Genomic DNA, 22,331 nt, shown 5'->3' with positions numbered 1-22,331 from the left:
ATCTAGAGGGGCAACATGCAACAAAAAGTATTCATTCATTACATTAATGGCCAATTATTTTAAAGAGGTTGGCTACAATTAACAAACTTTACTTGGGTATATACAACTGGTAAAGTTAAATGTAAATGTAAATGTTCTGTATGAGCTGCGGGTCACATGACAGACAGCTGGCTTTATCACTTTTTTTATGTCCTGTATCCTACAGGTCAGAGCGGCCAAATGTTCACCTGTACTCATTACTATGTGCATGTGCAACATCCCACACTGAGGCCTAGACATTTCTTGGGGCCTGGAGACAGCCGGGGCCCGCAGTACCTGAGTGGCTGGCTAGGCACGCTAGTGTCACGGTGCGTGGTATGGGGAACCGGAGGGCTGTCCTACAGCCTGGCAGGTCTCCAGCAGGGTGGTGTTGGCAAGAAATGATGAGGTAGAGGCTGCTATAGCGGTTCTCTCTGGGGCAACGGTTTGGTATCTGGAGTATGAGTCTCTGTGTGGTGGACAGGGTGCCCATGATGGTGACAGCCGCAGCAGCAGGGACCAGATGGAGGCAGACGTTGAACAAAAATAACTTACAGTTCTTTATTGGAACCGACAGGAACAGTAGCAACGTGCCTTGACAAATATTAGAATGCCGGAGATGCAGTTGGAGGGAGCCACAGGAGTAGATCACCAGCCTGGATGCAAAGGGCAGGCTGGGAGGTAGCTGTGTCCTAGTAGGATGCTTCAGCTTGTCCTGGGTTGCTTCAGATATCACCCTTGAAGGTAGGATGATATCCCTTTCCTCTCACTAACTAATTCACTACACTCAGGCAGGGAGCTGAGCTCTCCTGCTCTGGTCTGGTGTGCTGGCTGCACTGACTCTTCTGAGTCTCTGTTCAGACTCCCTGGTCTGACTGAACTCTAGAAGTTTCCTGACCAGGGGTTTTGTTACTCCCACTGGTCAGGTGGTGGCTACTCCTCCAATTACATCTCAGCTTACAGATACAAGGTATAACACATGTGATTGGTTGCTGGAATTGCATCACATAAAACAATTAACTCCTGCCTTACCAGGCAGACTCTACCACTGCAGTGCTCATCTGTGTTATGTAGTGACATGCTGTGGGGCTGATCAGACCCTTCACAGGCTGCAAGCTACATGGTGGGACGTATTCGTAACATCCCCTCTGCCTTGCATCGGCAGGGGTGTTGCACATGCTTTCTCTCTGAACAGCACTCCCATTACAGGTGGTCCCCTACTTAAGGACACCCGACTTACCGACAACCCATAGTTACAGACGGACCCCTCTGCCCACTGTGACCTCTGGTGAAGCTCTCTGGATGCTTTACTATACTCCCAGACTGCAATGATCAGATGTCAGGTGTCTGTAATGAAGCTTTATTGATAATCCTTGGCTCAATTACAGCAAAAATTTTGAAACTCCCATTGTCACTGGGACAAAAAATTTTTTTGCCTGGAACTTCAAATAAAATATACAGTTTTGACTTACATACAAATTCAACTTAAGAACAAACCTCCGGACCCTATCTTGTATGTAACTGCCTGTATACTGGTTTAAGGGGCATGCGAACATTCTTGGCACGCCCTTCCAACCAGCGACATGGGAGTGGTGTTAATGAAGGAGGCGTACATACAGTATTGAGCGTAGGTTAATTCTCGTCCCTATAACCCACCGGTTTGTATGTACCCTAGTAATCTTCACTAAATGTAGCCAAACCCTTCCTGGAGCATTGTGTAATGTTTCAGTTTCTCAGCGGTAATGAATGTAGGCCCATTGAACAGTTGCTTTGAGTCCTAGTACAAGGAGAACCTGGGATGTGCTTATTTTATGGGAGTAACTACCATACAGTATGGAAAATTATTTATAATATTCTCTTGTTTTATTGACAATTAGACATCAACTACCAGAAGAATTATGCCTCTCATATACATTTAGGCAAAGAGGCCCCTTAACTTTTGGGATAATTTTCTTTTCTTTGAAAAGCAAAACAGTTACCTTCATCTAATATACTTTTTAAATAATATTATGTTTGTTATGTTTTTGAATAATTTTTTTATATTTTTCTAGTATTATTACAGTTATTTTACTTGAGTATTATACACCATGAGTTATGTAGAAGCTGACTGATGTAATGTATTGGTATAATTCAGGACAAGAGCAGGAAGTAGCAAGTGTACACGTATAACTCTTTCTGCTCTAAGAAATAAGTGGCACAAAATGACCACAAGTTGCCATGTAAAGATGTGACAAAATGGTAACACTGCTAGGATTCACCAAAGCCTTGTATCTCCTGGCTGTAAAATTCATATTTTGACAGAGTTTGCCTGACTTCACCAGTCATATAATTCATTGTTATATTTTACACCATATATAATTATTAGATTAAAAGGTCTCATGTGCTGCATCATGTCCCTACAGCGTCGCTACATTGACAAAAAACAAGGAATGTTGCCTCTCAGGAAATCCTTTTGTTGAAGGGACTGAAAGAAAAAATTGAAAACTTGGAATAACTTATTGTAAATGCGTTTAACTTAATAAAGATGTTTCTTTGCTGCCATGTGATGAAGAATCATTTCAGCCATTAAGCTAATGTTTGGCAGGCTTCATACATAGACAGAAATAAGCAACATGACCATATTGCCTCCTACTTCCCTTCCTGTTTTCTTTTCAATGAAAGAATCCCATTCAGTGCCTAACATTAAATGGTATTTCCAGATACATAGATGACAGAGCAAAAGACCACATAATTATCCTCTTATCCCTGCCTTTCAATAGAGGCAATATATACAGTCTAATGTATATGTATATCACACATTAAGTGATGTGTTCTGGCATGTCTATGCAGCACTAGTACACAATTGTATACAGGCAGTCGCTGGGTTACGTACAAGATAAGTTTTGCAGGTTTGTTCTTAAGTTTAACTTGTATGTAAGTTGGAACTGTATACTTTATAATCGTAACCCCAGGCAAAAATTTTTTGGTCTCTATGACTACTGGGTTTTAAAAATGTTGGATTGTTATCAGAACCAAAAATCATGGATCGGGCGCTTCCCTGCACTGGCCTGACAGAGTTCACCAACTTTTTTGTGGTGCACCTTTAACATAGGGTGTGCGACAGACTTTGCATGTTAAATACGGCGCTCGGGCTGACCAGCGCAAAGTCCTTAGTAAATGAACCCCATCGTGTTTTTAAGGAATAAACTTTTACACTTGTTATTCTTCCACTTAACATCTTAACATAAAACCATGCTGTGTTTCAGCAATATTGTTTCTATATTGTAGTATATTGATTGTACAGTGGGTACAGAAAGTATTCTGACCCTTTAAATGTTTTACTTTTTGTTTCAATACAGCCATTTTTTTTGCTCATTAATGTAGACTCTGCAACCCATCTTGACAAAAAAAAATTGAAATGTAGCTATCTTTGCTAATTTATTAAACAAGAATAGCTAAAATATCACATGGTCATAAGTATTCAGACCCTTTGCTCATTATTGAATAGAAGTGGACTCACTGGACCACCGGAGACGATAATGTAAGCCGACACCTGGGACTGGAATCTAAGTGGCAACTGGTTTTCACTAGAGCCCGCCACAAAGCGAGTTGGACTTGCTGTCGCGTGGTACCACCAGGTCGTTCCACAGGTGCAACTTTGTCCGCGGTGGCAGCCAAGACGAGGTTAAAAAACGGAAGGCAGGTTCATGGTCGGGGACAGGCAGGGGGTCAGGGAAGGCAGCACGGGATCAACGCCAGAGGCAGAGCAGAAGGTCAGGGCTGGCAGCGGAGGAGTGTAAACCGGAACAGGTCCAGGGTCACAATGGAAAATCAATAAACAGGTACAGGGCAACAATACAAGCTTTCTCAGAGGCATGAAGCACAAAGATCTGGCAGGGAATGCTGGGAGAGGCCAGCTTTTCCTAGAAATGGCTAGCACCAATCAGCGTTGCGCTGGCCCTTTCAATCATCATGAGACGGCGCACACGTGCCCTAGGAGTCGGGGAAGCGCACACACAGCCACGCGAGCTGGAACAGGAACAGGTGAGTGGTGCGGGCGCTGCGCTGGCGGTGCACGGGTGAGCCTGCGAGCTGCGATATGGGTCGTGGGAGTACCCGTGACAACAGTCATGAGTCATGGGAATGATGCAGCAAGTTTTTCACACCTGGATTTGGGAATCCTCTGCCATTCTTCCTAGCAGATCTTCTCCAGATCCCTCAGGGAATGCTTACTTGGGTTTAGGTCAGGCTCTGGTTGGGCCAGTCAAGTTTGGTCACAGAGTTGTCCAGAAGCCACTGCTTTGTAATTTTATTTGTGTTCTTAGGTTCATTGTCTTGTTGGAAGGTGAACTTTCCGCCCGGTTTGAGGTCCAGTGCACTCTGGAAGAGGCTTTCATTCAGGATATCTCTGTTCTTAGCTGCATTCATCTTTCCTTTAATTGCAACCAGTCACCTCCTTAGCATGATGCTTCCAACACCATGTTTTAATATTGGGATTGTATTTGGCAGGTGATGAGCAGTATTTTCTCCACACAAAATCAATCTTCGTCTCATCAGACCAGACAGTCTTATTTCTCATAGTCTGTGACCATGTCTTATTTCTCATAGTCTGTGACTATGTGATATTTCTAGTTTAAATTAGCAAAAATAATATATGGGGTGCAGAGTGTACATTAATGATAAAAATAATTACTTTTTTTGATCTTACCAATGAAGGAAACACAGATTGAAAAATTTAAAGGGGGCCTAAATACTTTCTGTACCCACTGTATATAAACCCAGCATTGCTTTAGCTGGAAAACTTTAATAAGTTAGAACAAGTTTGTTTCTTGTCATTTGATATTGTCATACATATCATTTCTGAGATTTTCACTCTCTGTGAACCCCCCACTCCACCCCGTGGGCTGCCTGTAGTATACTTTTTTCACCAAAAGGATTAAATTATGCAAATGAAGCTCACTAACAAAAATCTGATTAATTTGGTGCTGTGTGGTGTCTATTGACCCAGAGAAAAATGTGTTTAAGTTATCTAGGTTCCATAATAAATGCAGACAATTTTAGATGACAATGCTATTGATCATAACAGCCTCAGTGACTTTAATTTATTAAAAAGGGCCAATGTTTTAAAATAAATATACCGTATATACTTACTTAAGTATAAGCTGAGCTTTTCAGCACAAATAATGTGCCCCCCCCCCACAAGTCTTCTCCTTTCTTGCAATGCTCCGACTCTGAACACTTCTGTCACACACACCACTTGCTGACATCATAGTGTGTGTGTGCCGATGCTGCATGAAAGAGCTCAAGTAACACCCCTAGGAGCCTGCCAGGCTCATTAGCACATTTATAAATGTTGGATTTTAGTATGAAAGAGGCCATGGATAACAAATATAAAAAAATTAATACAGTCACAGTTTATTATTATGCTTGATTTAGATGGTAGATTTTCTTAAAACACTTGGTGCACAGTTCCTACTTAGCCAATTCAGCAATAGACATTTATCAATTTCAATTTTAATATTCATTTGCTATTTCCTGAATATTTGTCCTGGGAAACCCCTTTGTATAGCAAGCCTGTTTAAGTTGTATCTGTGGTACATGTATGGTATAGTAGGTTGCAGCAATCCAAACCTAAACATGGTAAACCCATGGAAAGAGTTCAAATCAGTTTTCAGTTTTTATATATTTAGACAGGTTGTAATAAATAAATGAGCGACCTGATCGGTTGCATTGGGTAAATGCTGCACTTTCTGTATACAATATCTAATAAACACAAGATTCATTACAGCATATTTTCATAGATACTCTACAATTCCTTGCCATGTAGGCATAGGTTTTAAGATGACATTTTATTTAAAATGTTCTCTTGTTCTCTTATGGCTGAAGGGATTATACACTTTCAGTTTTCTTCCCTTCTCTTAAAATAATCATTCTGGCAATCAACCAGTACTTTCTAATACTTCATCAAAGCAGGAAAATGTACCCCCTACTGCACAATGCAAGGACATTAGAACTCACTCAGGGGTCCTCAAACCATGTAAGCAAACAATATGCCAAGCGATTTCATATGGGTCGTAGAGTTGCAATGTTGTTGGTATGCAGGGCTTTATTAATATTATTTATTTTAAACGTATATTCATTCTAAGGCATTGTTCATATGAATAGGGTTACATTCAGAACATAAGAGAAGAACCAGCAATTCTGCCAGTTTTTTTTAGTCTTGTTTGTAATGTTGTCCTAAAATGTGATTAATTAGCTATGGTTATTATAGGCATACCGATACTCAATATGTGTGTTCATATTTCTAATTTAACTGGGAAGAGTCATTTTTATTTTTTATTAATGTTACTTTTTTATAGAACTGGCCCGGGTCTCTATTGGATCCATCATCTATCGTGTAACAACATTGTTACCCCTTTAATAGCATTTGTGGGGTGCCAATTCCTTATGGGGGCAAATCTTCCATTCAAAACCTGAAGTTATGGAATAGAGGGCAGCAATGATTCCCTTCTCTTACATTTTACTTAGGGCTGCAGAGGTAGATGTCGTGGAACAGGAGGTGAAGTAATATGGATGCGTTGCGCCAGGGAAGTAGTTGCTGTAAAGCATGGAGGAAAGTATGAAGACTACTGTGGGAAACTGTCATTTGGTTTAGTTGTAGAAACCTGATGACAGGTTCCACTGTTGCATCTGCATAAAACAGGTATCACTGTATACTCCCTATATAGTGGTTGTATTAATATTTGTATAGTGATACAAATAATAATACAGATAGTGTCCAATAGAAGAAGAAAGACAGCGGTACTCACTGGACTTGTGGACATCTTTATTAAAGTGAAACACACAGGGAGGTGCAAACCACAACAGCGACAGGCTGTTTCACACCAGATGGTGCTTTCTCAAGCCGAGAAAGTGCCATACGGCGTGAAACAGCCAGACGCCGTTGTGGTTTTCACCTTCCTGTGTGTTTCACTTTAAGAAGATGTCCACAAGTCCATTGAGTACCGCTGCCTTTCTGTTTCTATTGGACTGAATTTATCTATTTTGGTTGAGCACCACCATCGTTCCTCCTGCTACTCAGGCTTTGCCCCAGGCTGGACTGTTTAATTGTGTGTTGTACCTTTGGTTGGCAGTGCCCATGCAGTTTTTCTCTACTTACAATGATACAGATAATGTTGTCCTACTTGTTTATTCAATAACTATATGGCAATAATATTAATTATTGCATGGCAGTGATATTAATCACTTTATAGTGGTGACATTTAGGGGATTACATATTAGGGGTGATATAAGTAAATTTGGGGGTAAAGGTTTAGTTATGGTGTCAGGCGGTTTGTATTGCTAGGGTAATTGCTGGCAACCTATTGTTAAAATTCTATTCCTTCCCCATGTAGCAGGGTAGCAGAGGACAGGGTCGGAGCAGAGGACAGTAGGCGTTTCTGCGATGCAACTGAGCTGCTTCGTACATAAATAGAGCTCTTGCCTTAATTTATGTTATCCTTAACAAATGACAGCTGTTGCAGCCATAAATAGGATACCTCAGTAAAGGGCGATCACCTGTGTTACTTGTAATTATATCTGATTAATATTGTCATCTTTGACACAATTGTTATGAAATGTGTGTTGGTTGTTAAAATTTCATTAAACTTGGAGCACGGACCACAATCTTTGATGATAGAAGATCCTTCATTTTAGTGGAACGAATATATGTCTACTATTGACATTTTGGACGCACACACATTATAGTCTGACATCCTATAGTTGATCATTTTTTTTCAATACACAAAAGATGAAGATGATACCTACTGATCCAGAGACATGTCTAAGAGGTTGAGCAGCATCTCAAAGGGGAAGTCTATTGTATTCATGTCTATGAATTTATCTTGAACTAAGAAAACACATAAATTGATGTCTACTTAGACATATATTTGTGTCTTTTAGTGTTGAATATACTTGCTCTTCAAATAAAACCAAAGCTCTTTTAGTTTTAAATTGTATTTGTCATGCAGTGAAAATTGTACATATTTTGCAAGAACACATGTCCCTAAATATGTATTTTGTTAGTTGCACGCCGACTAAACTTCTTTTGTGAAGGCTATTTTGTATATAATTTATAACAACAATGAAAGAGATATCATTCCTGCTGCAATCCTTTAGGAACACAGAAAACTATTGTGCAATTGGGAAAAAAGACCAAGCAGGACTGTTTTTAATGGAAAAATCATGATGTCAACACTCTTTTTTTCGTGTTTGATGTTTTCAGCCTCTTGAGAGAACATCTCAAGCCATAATAAAAAGTTGGTTTGTCTTTCATGTCCTGCACAGGGATGTTGTTTTATTCTGTGTGGCGGTTTATTAAATTGTTTTATGGGTAAAAACAATGTTTCATTTCAATGTGATGAAAACTGCTGACATCATTCTAGTAATGGTGAATGCTGTTTCTATGTCTGCTTATTAACTATGTACTGGTGGCCCTTTTACAACTTTTAGTTAAGTATTCACTGCATCCTATACTTTTAGATTTCAAGCGTCAAATGACTTGAAACAGAAGTCCGTAACATCACTTATCTTCACGTGACAGCATGTTTTTTAGGGGTTACTGTATAGATTTTGTTTAGGTGATCATATGGCTTGCTCTTTGGTTGCAGTAGTATGTCCTATTTTTATTGGATATGGTACAACTATCTTGTCATCCTCCATTCACTTTCTAAAGAAGGCCTCTGCTATAAATCTATGAATCTATAATTCCAGTTGTCAATTATCTCAACCAGTCATCTAGCCATGGGCTTTACTTTACCTCAGAAGAATTTATAGATCCCATTGACTACTACCCCATCAAGAGGTGTAACTTGAAGCTGCTGGGCTCCTATGCAGTATCTATATCAGATGCCAAATTGTAATTTAGTGTTGTTCACTTCCAATACAGAAGTTGCACCCTCTACTATTCTTTCTCCATTATAATTTTGTCAGGGCTCTGAGTCTGTGGATCCTCTGGACCACAGCGGGAGATGGTACTAGCCGACACCTGGGACCGGAGTCTAAGTGGCACTTGGTCTTCACCAGAGCCTGCCGCAAAGCAGGAAAGTGTTGCTGCAGCGGGGTACCCCCAGGTCGTTCCACAGGTGTGACTAGCCCACGGTGGCAGCCGTGGTAGCAATGCGGGAGACAGTCTGTATTCGGGGTAACAGCGGGAGAACAGGACAGGAAGGCACACTATGACTCACGTCAGGAATAGCAGGAGCTGGCACACTGATCAGGAACACAGGAACGGACTGGCACACTACACAGGAACGCAGGATACACAGGAACGCAGGATACACAGGAACGCAGGATACACAGCAGGGCTTTCACTTCAGGGAAATTGATTGAAGATCCAGCGGGGAACGATTGGAGCCATAGGATTAAATGCATTTTCAGAAGTGGCCAAGACCAATCAGCTGTGCACTGGCCCTTTAAATCTTAAAATACAGTGTTCGCGCCCTAGGGACAGTGGAGAAGGAGCTGGGCTAGGGCAGCAGAGAGGAGCACGGGTGCAACCGCGACCCGCGGTATGGATCGTGGGCGTGCCTGTGTCCGTTACAGTACCCCCCCCCCCCTCAGCCTCCCCCTCTTCTTCTTGGTCCCAGGAAACCTCTGGAGGAGAGTCCAATCCAAAATGTTCTCTTCGGGCTCCCAGGATTTCTCCTCAGGCCCGAACCTCTTCCAGTCTACAAGTAAGAACCGCTTACCCCTCACGATCTTCATGTCCAGAACCTCCTTCACCTCATAGACATCTGGGGAATCCGCCTCCGGAGCAGGAGGAGGGGATTGCTGGGAGAAGCAGTTCAAGACGACTGGCTTCAGGAGGAAGACATGGAAGGAATTCGGGATGCGCATAGATGGAGTAAGGTGGAGCCCGATGGATGCACTTGATTAACTCAAAGGGACCAAGGAACGTGGACCAAGGTATTTTAAGCCGGACAAATCTGGAAGATAGCCAAACTTTGTCACTAGGAGACAAGACAGGAGGATCTCGACGTTTCTTATCAGTTTGGGTCTTGGTACAGTCTGTAGCTCGTAGAAGGGACTGGCAGGTCTGGTCCCAAATAGACTTGAGGTCCTGCACCAGATCCTCTACCGCAGGGACATCAGAGGGAGTAGACAGCGGAAGAGGAGGGCGAGGAATCCGTCCATAGACCACATAGAACGGAGCCGAGCCAGTAGACCCCGAGTCGAGGGAATTGTAGGAGAACTCAGCCCAAGGTAGTAGGTCATCCCTGTTGTCTTGACGGGCTGAGACGAAGTGGCGGAGGTAGAAGCCCAAAGTCTTATTCACCTTCTCTACTTGACCATTTGACTGAGGGTAGTAGGCAGAAGAAAAGTCAAGGTTGACCTGCAGCTGGTGACACAAGGAACACCAGAATTTGGACACAAACTGGACTCCTCGATCGGACACGATGTGATGGTCGTCCAGTTAGCGGACGACCATGCAGCAGAAGATATGTTTGAAAAACAAACTGGCAAGCCATGGGGAAAATGGAAGACCTGGAAGGGGAACAAAATGGGACATTTTTGAAAACCGGTCAGTCACCACCCAGATGACAGTACTGCCCGAGGAGACAAGCAGATCGGATGATGAATGCCACCTTGGAGCACTCACTGACAAGCTGGGATGGCATTAACTCTATGTGCAGCAAGCACTGTGTGATGAAACCTCTGCACAGTTTGGGATTTCCATCGTATTTATTAGGCATAGATAATTTTAACCTAGGCTCTGGTGCCGGTGGACTAGCCGGGATGACAGGAGAAGTCGCAGGGGTAGTCGCTGGAACTGCTCCAAAAGTAGTCACAGGAGCCTGAGGCTGGGAGTCAAGAAGCTGTTGGAGAGCGGAAGCGACTTGGCCTAAAAGTTCTCCTTGGGCAGCAATCTGCTGAAGCTGCCGGCCGACAACACCGGAGAGTTCAGCCAGTAGCCATGGCTCCTTAGCGGGGTCCATGACCGGATCTTACTGTCAGGGCTCTAAGTCTATGGACCCTCTTGACCACTGCAGGAGATGCTGCTAGCCGACACCTGGGACTGGAGTTTAAGTGGCTCCTGGTCTTGCTGCGGGGAAGGGGGGTACCACCAGGTCATTTTACAGGTGCGAATAGCCCACGGTGGCAGCAAAGGTAGCAATGCAGGAGACAGTCTGTACACTGGGTGACAATGGGTGAAAAAAGCACAGGGAGGCACACTAGGACTCACACTATGATTGTATGACTTAGTGAAAGTTAAATAATACTTTACTTAAGGAAATTGTTCATTTTTATAATTTACATTCTTTTTCCTTACTTATATTTGTTATGTGTGTATTACTTAATCATTCAAAATATAATTTTTCCAGTAGTTTAAAACACCATAGGTTATATTATCAATATAACAACATTAATCCACAATGCGCATACTCATGTATTAGTCTGCTAAATACCCTAACACCATTTTATAGGGGGACCTAAGCTCGGTGAACAGCCCAGGGCCTATGATGCACTTAATACACTCCTTATCCTCATCTTTAACTTTGAAAAAAAGGTACCGTACAAGAAAATGGGCACATTAAATTTCAGCGTTACAATATTTTACAGACGCAGTAAAGTTTAGCGTTTCACATACCGTGTTGGAAACACTGTAGCACTGAATAATAACACTCCTTTCTTTCTTTTGTGGTGTTCTATAATACAAGATGTCATTGTCACTTAGTGTCAAGTCAAACTTGGCTAGATCTGTGTACTATTTTATATATTCAACTTAGTACATAGCCTATGATGGGAATTGTACTGCTGCTAACACAATCTGTTTTAGGGCATGGAAATTATTCAACTAACAATAGGCTCTCCTTTTGCCAAGTGTTATTTCACCATAAAACCAGCCCTACTTCACTATCATGGCATACAGATGTGGTAAGTGCTCGGGGACAAAAACTAAAACTTCAAAATGACATGAAAAGCAATAAAAGCTAAGGAGACAGCCATTGTAATTTAGTACGACGTGCAAACCATTGCAAGCACAGTGAACAGTGGTAAGCACACGTCTAAAGTTTTCTGTCTAGCTGTGACAAATTAGCTTCACTTACTGTAATGAAGAGAAGTAATTGAGAAACAAAGGGCATAAAAACTAATGATTTTGAAAGATGGCGCCTTGCGCCAAGATTTTTCTTACATAAATGCAGTCTTTGTAATCTATTTATACACTAATGTGCCTTTACTAAGCAAATAGCTAAATCTACAGGCACCATAATGTCCAATTATCAAGACGGATCAGTGTGACATGTCCCGATTGTTTGTATCTAACTAAAAATCATTGATATTTCCACCCACATTGATGACAGTCAAAATCAACAGCATCTAAATAACCTGCAAATTTGGAGCCCAACTGAAAATATTGAAGCAACTCATCTAGACATCTGTGCGATTGGATTCTCCTCCTCATAATTGCCCTATTGAAATTTATTGCAACTATAGTTCTCTGGGCCCCAGGCTTTCAGATGCAACAACTTATGCTGCATCTATTCTTCCATGAATCACCACTCATAATCTTACCTAACAGGATGCATGGTGCAATTCTAGTGGCATGCAAATCTTGGAAGATTTTGTTGCCTGGGGATTTGACAAACTTTCTGGGCACATTTACATTACATATAATGGCCCTTCCTGACTGCCCTTAACCACCAACCCTGTGGTTCTCAGCCATCTCAAATGGACAGGCAGACGGTGGATACATGCCTGCGGTCTCCAGCACAGAAAACCCTTGACTTCATTTACTTCCTCTACACCACTTAGTGATGTTGGACCCTCTTGCGTGTTGCCTTATGTTGCTATTTTCTTATTCAGTCTTTTATTTTGGATCATGTGTCTGACGAAACTAGTACTATGTATGAATGGAAAGTATGGGCATGGTACCTTCCTCTTCCGAAAAGTGATTTGAGTTCTATAGCGGTAATATGACCTAAGGGGTAACATAGCTGATACCCACATCCACATGCTTGATAAAGGTGTAACAGTACACCGAAATGTCGCGTTTTATGGAATAAATCTTCACCCCTTTCACTACTACAAGGAGTGCTGCCTCTTCACTGAACCTGATACCCACATCCAGCTAGAAAGGATATTGAGAAGTATTTGAATATTGTCAAAGACTCTTTAATACAAAGGCCCAGACCGTTGAACAAGACTTCTCAAAACTTGAAATGGCACAGGAAATAAAAGAACACAAATCCAAAAACCAGGTTACGACTTCAACCCCAAATTTTTAAAGGTTTTGGTGATGCTCTTACTATGTTCTCATGGGCTTTTAATATAGCAGCACAGAATTAGGCCCCTTCTCCACTGGCGTTTTTCACGCGCGAGTTCTGCGCGTGCATTTGACGCTCAGAACTCGCATTGCACTCTGTCCCATTGTATTCAATGGGTCTTTCTCCATTAGCGTGGTTTTTAACGCGCGTGCTTGCGTTCGTTTGCACGCGCGTCAAAATCGCAGCATGCTCTATTTTTGCGGGTCACGCGCGTTTTTCACGCCCCATTCAAGTCTATGGAGATGCATCAAGAACGCATTGCACTCGCAATCATTGCAAGTGCAATGCGAGTGCAATGCGTTTTAAACGTAAGGGTTGCTAGGTGACCAGAATAACATTATTTCCCCTGCTCGCGATCGAGCATTTAATTAAAAAAACACAATGAAGAACAGTGAAGAATAGAATAAAATCATTGTACACAGTGAACACAGTGACCACAGGATCATTTAAGATAAAAACACAATGCAGAACACAGTGCAGAATAGATTACAGATGTTCGGCACATCTGCTTACTTGTCGGGAGATACGCGCGGAACGGTGCGAACAAAATAGCATGTGAAGAACAATATATATGTGTGAAGAATACATTGCAGATGTATGGAAACATCTGCAATGTGTTCTTTACACACATATATATTGTTCTTCACATGCTATTTTGTTCGCGCCGTTCCGCGCGTATCTCCCGACAAGTAAGCAGATGTGCCGAACATCTGTAATCTATTCTGCACTGTGTTCTGCATTGTGTTTTTATCTTAAATGATCCTGTGGTCACTGTGTTCACTGTGTACAATGATTTTATTCTATTCTTCACTGTTCTTCACATCTGCTAAATTGTCGGGAGATAATATACGCGCGGAACAGTGAAGAATAGATCGCCGATGTTTGCAAATTATCAGAAGACATTATTTTTCAATTAAATAACACATTTTAATCCCAAACCATGGTCCCTTTGAAATATGCTCGAGTCTCCCATTGAATCGCGCGTCAAAAATGCGCCGAAAACGCAAAAAAAACGCAAATTACTCCAAGGAAAAATGCAACAAAAACGCAGCAAAAACGTCAGTTTTTCACGCATTGCACACGCACGTGAAACGCAACGCTAGTGTGCAAGAGGCCTTACCCTCCTACTATGCTTACTTAACCAGGCAGAGATCTGATATGCTGTGGGGATTTTAGACCAATTTCTCTACTGAAAATAGAAGTTAAACTGTATGCTAAGATGTCCAGCCTTCAGACTTCAGTCATTTATTCTCAGCCTAATAAAGAGAGGATAGGTGGGAATTTCTAAAAGCGAACCTTTGCAAGGTGGGACACGGCCCCAGGATGTTAACATACAGTGCGCTTAGCAACTTTTCAATTAACATATAGACGTCTGAATTGTTGAATATTATTTGCTGAATTTTACCACAGGGCTACTATTTACAATTTTGTCCTGAACCTATTCCACTGCATTTCAAGACACTGGGTTGAAATGAAATTGGAAACACGGGGTCTTTTAGTGGCCATTGGGGCTTCACACCTGGAGATTGCACCATTCTTGACTATGCTGGTCAAGTCATGGGGTAACTCTTTAGACTTATCAAATTTGGTCTGGGTAACTGGCCTGCATGTTACATGTCCCTGTTGGAACATGGATTCCCCCTATTAAAGGGAACCTGTCAACAGAAATTGACCTAACAAAGCACTACCAGTATGTTGTCAAGCAGTCAAAAACCTTCCAGATCATGTTACTTTTATGACTTTTACTTTTACTTTTATGTGTGGTGGTAACATTGAGAAAATCTACTTTGAAGTAAGATGTAAATTGGTTGTATAAAGTCAAGGAGACAGAGATTTTAACACTGAAGTCAAGCTCTCTCTTCCTCAGTAAGCTCCCTTCACTGTAATTGATGGTCCTGCATCTAAAGACGTTCCTAACCAGATCTCCTGCAGTCTAATGCATGTTTTATAATCACAGAGGAGGAGTCTTTCAGAGCTCCCCACCTTGACTTAAGTGTAAAACTTTCCTCCACCTTGACTTTACACAACCAATTTACAGCTCACTTTAAAATGATTCTCAGGATAATGCCACCACACTGGGAACCGAAAGAAACAATAGTAGTGGTCTAGTAGATCAATTGCTGATGACAGGTGTGCTTTACGGTTTCACCTATTAGGTGGCTCCTTTACTTCTTTGTCCCTGGTACTTTTCTCTGTTTAAAGTTTGAAGATCAGTGTCTTGCCTTCAGCTCTTTCACATACAATTTCCTTGTTCAATGACATTTTAGTGGGTAAATTTGTATTCGTCTATGCGAGAAAGACAATTACAATGCTCCTATATGGATGAATAGTAGTGCAAAGAATATATGTTAACTCATATCGTCAACTACCAGTAGTCTTTAAGGTTTGTTGTCAGTTATTACTATGGTGCATAATTGGTGGGAATGTCCCCATGTGATCCAACTTTGGTTTTCCATCCCACTCTTATATAATAATATTTGCTGACCGGACTAGCGCCTTACCCCTAAGTTTGGCCTGTTATCTATGTTCCCAGGTCCTATCTATAAATTCCTAAATGGTTCAGTATGTCACTGTAATGGCCATTAGACAAATAATCCCACATAGAGAATCTGTGGGCCATAGAAAATGGAAAATTCAATACCTTTCTATGAGGCCTGGTCTTTGAGGATTATGTATAAGTACACAATCAGTCTGGATATTTGGTTAACCATGTAGGCATCTGGGCATATATTCCTCTCTATCCTGCTGTTCATTTATGTGATATACTATGGCATTGTCTGGATCAGTGGTAGTGGACCCACTGAACCACCTCGGACTATGACGTATGTCGACACCTGGGAGTGGAGTCTTAGTGGTACCCAGTTTTCACCAGGTCGCTCCACAGGCGCGACCTTGTCCACGGTGGCGACCAAGTTGAGGTACAGAGTCGTAGAGCTGAATTGTAGTTGGGGACAGGCAGGAGGTCAGGTCGGGCAGCACAGGTACAAGGTCCGGAACAGAACCGAAGTCACATCAGTAAATCTCAATACAGACAGGGAGCATACGGAACAAGCTTTCTCTAAGGCACAAGGCACAAAGATACGGCAGGGTGTGCAGGAAGAGGCTGGCTTATCACAGATACTGGGAATGGCCAGCACCAATCGATGATGCGCTGGCCCTTTAAATCTTTAGGAGCCAGCGCACGTGCACCCTAGGAGGTGGGGATGCGTGCGCCAGACCATCGGAACCAGAGCTGAAGCGAGGATGGGTAAGTTAGGCTGCTGGAGCACTAGGACCCGGTGGGGAGTACGGGTATGCATGCGGCCCGAGGCATTTCTTTGAGCACATATATTTTCTGTGGTATATCTATGCAGCAGGTTCAGATTAATTTGTAATCTAAATATAGGCAGGGAGCTGCATGTATATGCAGAAGGGAGTTATGATGATATATATTGTGTCTTCACTAGGTTTTTGTTTGATCCAATTTGGAAGTACATTTGTAATTGTTTTTAATGCATGGCCATTAAAATTGTGGTTTTTTTTAATATTTTGTTATTGGTTTTGTTATAATATACAGTTTTTAATGTGCAAGCTACATATCTCAAATACTGAATCACTAATTCCTGCATAAATAGCCTCCCTGCTTTCCCTTCTCACTTGTCTTGTTTCTTCTTCCCCCTATTATTTTTTGGTTTCATGTATAACAAGGTGTCCCCTTACTACACAAGGGCTGAGTTGTTCTTATTTAAATGTTTTATGCTATATACTCTATATATAATACACTATAGCTATATACTATATACTGTTCATTTGTGATCTGTCATTAGGTCTGTACACTGTGTAACTGCTTGACCTTGGTCACTTTCAATGTCTTATGTTCTGTGCACACTTATTATTGTTATATATTATTGAACCATAAATCTACATACATTTTGTAACTTTGTTGTAGTGTCTTTCCCCTTGGCTCTTGATCATTAGTTGTCATTTAGATGGATTGAAGGGAAAGTAAATAGAAATAGAAAGAAATATGCTTCAAAGCATTAAAAAACAAAAAAAATGTAGATGTGATGTCTTCACTTCCTTTCTGCATCTCAACGCAAACTCACGCTGATCATTGGCTGAAGCTGTGACTCACCCTAGCCAGTGACAGGTAATGGTTCAGTGAGTCAAGTATTGGTTTCTTTTTAGATTTTGAGCATGTTTAAATTTTTTTCCAGGAGACAATTGATTTAATATAGCCTAACTGACATTAGCTTATCATTTATCTATTAAATGTTCTACATTTTTTTTCTTTCCTCTGCTATGGTATATTTAAGTTACATAGATCGTACTGACATGATTGCCATGCCTTTGTGATTTGCCCCCCAAATTGTCACTGGTGGTATAGAACAGATGCTAGATTTCTAGATAGGATAATAGAGGAAAATTGCTCTGGGAAAATTGTAATAATTGGCCAATCCGTCTGCGGTACAGTTCATCACCTCAAATTTATAAGAATGTCCCATTAGCAGAGCTGAATAAGATATAACAAAGTCTGGAGGACTTATGATATACCATAGATTATGTGTGCCTTTATAATAAGCCTTGGCTGCTGTTAAAAAGTTGCTTGGTACAGTTCTTTGTGAGGCTGGTCAAATATTGCAAGTAGGGCTACAGTAAAGCTGGAAATTCATCTAATCTGTACACATATCTATACTACCAAACTAAATATTGGTGTTAATCTGACATGCGATACCGCATTAATATAAAAAAAAGGAGAATGAGGCAGAGAAAGTAGGCCCAAGCATAATAACTGCAAGTCATGGCTAGTACAAGAATAAGACATTTGGAGTTCAATAACTAAATTTTAAAAATGAAAATTTCTTACATTATCTGTGTATAGCTATTATCTACATAAGAGGGGTCTTGTTTTACAGAAACCACTACAGAAACTGCATTTTTACACCTAGTCGGCATTAATGGTCTCTATTAATTTTGATGTCCCCCAGTGCTTGCTGGCAAAATAACTGCCTCTGAGAGTTGGGACTGTAGCTTGGAATATTCCCATCATTGAAGGGAAATTGCTGATGAGGCAAAAAAAAAATGTATTCCTGTTGGTCTGCATTATGAATCAAATCCTTGTTGTGCGACTGAAAAATAAAAGTTTTGTTTTTGTGATGGGAAATGTTGAAAGTGTAACGCAAGGCCACTTGAAAAATAGTTCACATTCTACTCAAGAACCAGGGCTGCTCTCTAAATTCATGTGTTTTCCATAGATTTCACTCTCCGCGTTCTGGTTTTCTATAATTATTTGCGGATTTTAAGTCCATTTATCATGTAATAATTGTTTTTATTTTTATTACAAACATTAAGAATAAAAATATTATTAATGCATATAAACATTTTATTTAAAACTTTTTATATTGTACAACAATGACTTACTATGTTACTGTATTGCATTTGCATATATTTTTATTTAGGATACATAAATAGTATTGGGTAAATATATAAAAAAAAATCAATTGAGGGGCATTTTCTTGCATATGTCATGAAGATTGTGACTTTTAGGCTATTTGTGCCCTGATAACCACTTTAAAAAGGTGGTTGCAGCAGATTGGCAATGATTACTTGAAATCTGCAATATATAACAGCCCCACAACTTCTTAATAATTCTGGCATGCTGTATGTGGGTCAAATACTTAAGACCAGTACACAAATAGCTGGTCTTGAAGTATCTGCCCCAAAATGTTGTATTTTGTACTTTTCATTTTGAATTTAGGACTGGTCTTTTGGGAAAAGACTGTTCATAACATACTATGGACACAATATTATGGAGCAGTATAAAATAGATCCATTATACAACTATACTTATAAAACCTTCACCAAACTCTTGAGCAATTATGTGTAAACGTAAAACACATGTAATTACATTTATATGAGTAAAAATCTCTACTTTTAGTCATAATATTATTGTTATAAACCCAAGATGCATTAAAAAAGACCAATGTATTATCATAAATAAAAACAACTTTCTCTAAATCACAGTGATCCCCTTACCTAATTATTATTTATTAATAATCTACATTTTATATTTGCTTTGCATGTGCATGGTGTTATTTAGGGTTTGGTACAGAAGACTGACATTGTAGTCTATCAGTGAGAAGTTAAAGTAATTGATGTGTGAAATATAAACTGAAACATTTGATTACATGGTAGGAATTGATGGTTGTTTAGTGATCCCTAAATAGACAAAGCTGGCCTTTTTTGACTAATGTGTGTAAATAGCCATGCCAATTGACTGGCATGATCACTTGTTCTCCAATAACAAAAGTTTCACTGTGTTTTCCTGAAATTCCATACTAGCGATTGTTAGAAAGCTGTGATTGTAGGCAAAACCAGAAAAGCAACAAGCAGATTAAGATGAAATTATTTTCATGATGTTGCTGTATTATCCTTTTATTTTAGTATTATTATTTTGTATTAGTTCTATAGAACAAGTATTTAATATACATTACAGGCCAAAAGTTTGGACTCACCTTCTCATTCAAAGAGTTTTCTGTATTTCCTTAACCATAAAAAGTGTAAATTCACACTGAAGACATCAAAACAATTAATTAACACATGTGGAAATATATAAGAAACAAAAAAGTGTGAAAAAACTGAAAATATGACTTATATTCTAGGTTCTTCAAAGTAGCCACCTTTTGCTTTGTTTACTGCTTTGCACTCTCTTGGCTTATCTTGATGAGCTTCAAGCGGTAGTCACCTGAAAAGGTTTGCCCTGTGTCTGCAGGTGTGCCCGTCAGGTTTGGAGTGGGATTTCTTGCATTATTTTTTAGCAATTCTGTTTTTATAATTTTCGGCATCAGAACAAAATTACAATACATAATACATAAACATTGAAATCTCTACCTTGCAAGAATAAACATCTTTGTGTGGATTTGTTTGTCCTTTACAGATTTAACCCAGGAATGTATACATTATAAAAGCTTCAAATACATTCAGAAACATTTGGATAGGGGTAGGTGGAGGAGGGGAGGGGAAGGGGTTGGTTGTTGTAGTAGTTTTTCCTCCTAAATGTCGCAGTATTGAACACTGATATTCGGCCCTTAGGTGGTCAACTATGGTATCCGGCTAGCTGAGATAGCGAGAGAGCAATAATAGCTTGTGTCCATTTTGTCAGTCTGCCTCTTGTTGTTGCTAATCTAATATATTGTGAACTATTTCAACCCGGCCCTATGTTCCGTTGCTTCTCTAGATAATTTCTCCATAATTTGCTAAACTTTGCATGTGTGTGTGAGGTCCAACTTGAGATTTCCTCCATACGGTATATTTCTGATACCTTATCCTCCCACATTGTCAGAGGTGGTGTGACCGCCTGCCTCAAGTGAAGAGGTATTAATGATTTAGCCGCAGCTTTTAGCTATGTTTCCAGTATTGACGCTGACAGGCGCACCCCCCCCCTGGAGATAGGCCCATGCATATCCAAGAAAGGTTCAATTGAAACTGTGGTGTGCTTATCAGTCGGATCTTATCCCGTATCTTGGACCAAAATACCTGTATAAGTGGGCATGACCACCATATGTGTTGGAATGATCCTAGTTCCTTATTACACCACCAGCAGAGGCCCGTATCATGTAGACCCCATCTGTGAAGAGTCTCTGGCGTTTTGTACCAGCCTGCTAATAGTTTAAAATAGGGATTTCTTTAATTATAAATGGGGACCGCCAGTTGTATTGTGCAGTAGAGGTGGATACAGGGCTGATAGTCCTACTGAAAAGACTGTGAGAATTTGTATTTTGGGTAGAAAAAAGCAGCTAAGTAAAAAAAAAAATGAGTCACCAGCCTCAGAAATCTCAGGTTAACAGCAGCTCAGATTAGAGACCATGTCAATGCCACACAGAGTTCTAGCGGCAGACACATCTCTACAACAACTGTTAAGAGGAGACTTTGTGCAGCAGCCTTCATGGTAAAATAGCTACTAGGAAACCACTGCTAAGGACAGGCAACAAGCAGAAGAGAACTTGTTTGGGCTAAAGAACACAAGGAATGGACATAAGACCAGTGGAAATCTGTGCTTTGGTCTGATGAGTCCAAATTTGAGATCTTTGGTTTCTCTGTGCAATGCAGAAAAGGTGAAAGAATGGACTCTACATGCCTGGATTCCACCGTGAAGCATGGAGGGGAGGAGGAGGTGTGGTGGTGTGGGTTTGCTTTGACCTGGCCTCCACCAGATGACCTGGCCTCCACAGTCACCAGACGTGAACCCAATCGAGATGGTTTATTGTGAGTTGGATTGCAGAATGAAACCAAAAGGGCCAAGAATTGCCAAGCATCTCTGGGAACTCCTTCAAGGCTGTTGGAAGATCATTTCAGGTGTCTACCTGTTGAAGCTCATCAAGAGAATGCTGAGAGTGCGCAAAGCTGTAATCAAAGGAAAAGGTGGCTACTTTGAAGAACCTAGAATATAAGACATATTTTGAGTTGTTTCACACTTTTTTTGTTAAGTATATAATTCCACGTGTTAATTCTTAGTTTTGATGCCTTAAGTGTGAACCTACAATTTTTATAGTCATGAAAATAAAAAAAACTCTGAGAAGGTGTGTCCAAACTTTTGGTCTGTACTGTATATGGTCACTGATCACATACCAGAATATTAGACATCACCACTTAATTATCACTCAATAATATTAGTAAAAATTGGTATCTTTTGGGCATCTGCAATTGCTGTCTTTCAGATATGGGGGGGCACCGAGTCGGACTTATTCTCTGACACTGCACTCATCAGTGATACTTAATATGCTACCATCGGTTGGCCCTTCTAGTGGCCTGATTTTTTTCTGTAGACCGATACTCCATTTTCTTATTCCTACATCACTGGAAGGTCTCTGGGATAAATGGGTAGTGACATTGATGGAGCAAGAAAAAATCTTGATAAAAAGTGCCTGTGTCTTATAGACTGCAGGTCAGGAGGATCTATCACTGCCAGACCCTCCTGACTGTTGTAATGGAGATCAAGTGAGGCGCTGACATAACGCCGTACCAGATCTCCCAGAGAGCAGAGCCTCC

This window comes from Engystomops pustulosus, chromosome 3, assembly GCF_040894005.1.
Source record: "Engystomops pustulosus chromosome 3, aEngPut4.maternal, whole genome shotgun sequence".
NCBI lineage: Eukaryota > Metazoa > Chordata > Amphibia > Anura > Leptodactylidae > Engystomops > Engystomops pustulosus.
The sequence above is the reverse complement of the archived record's forward strand: the minus strand, read 5'-3'. Positions refer to the sequence as shown.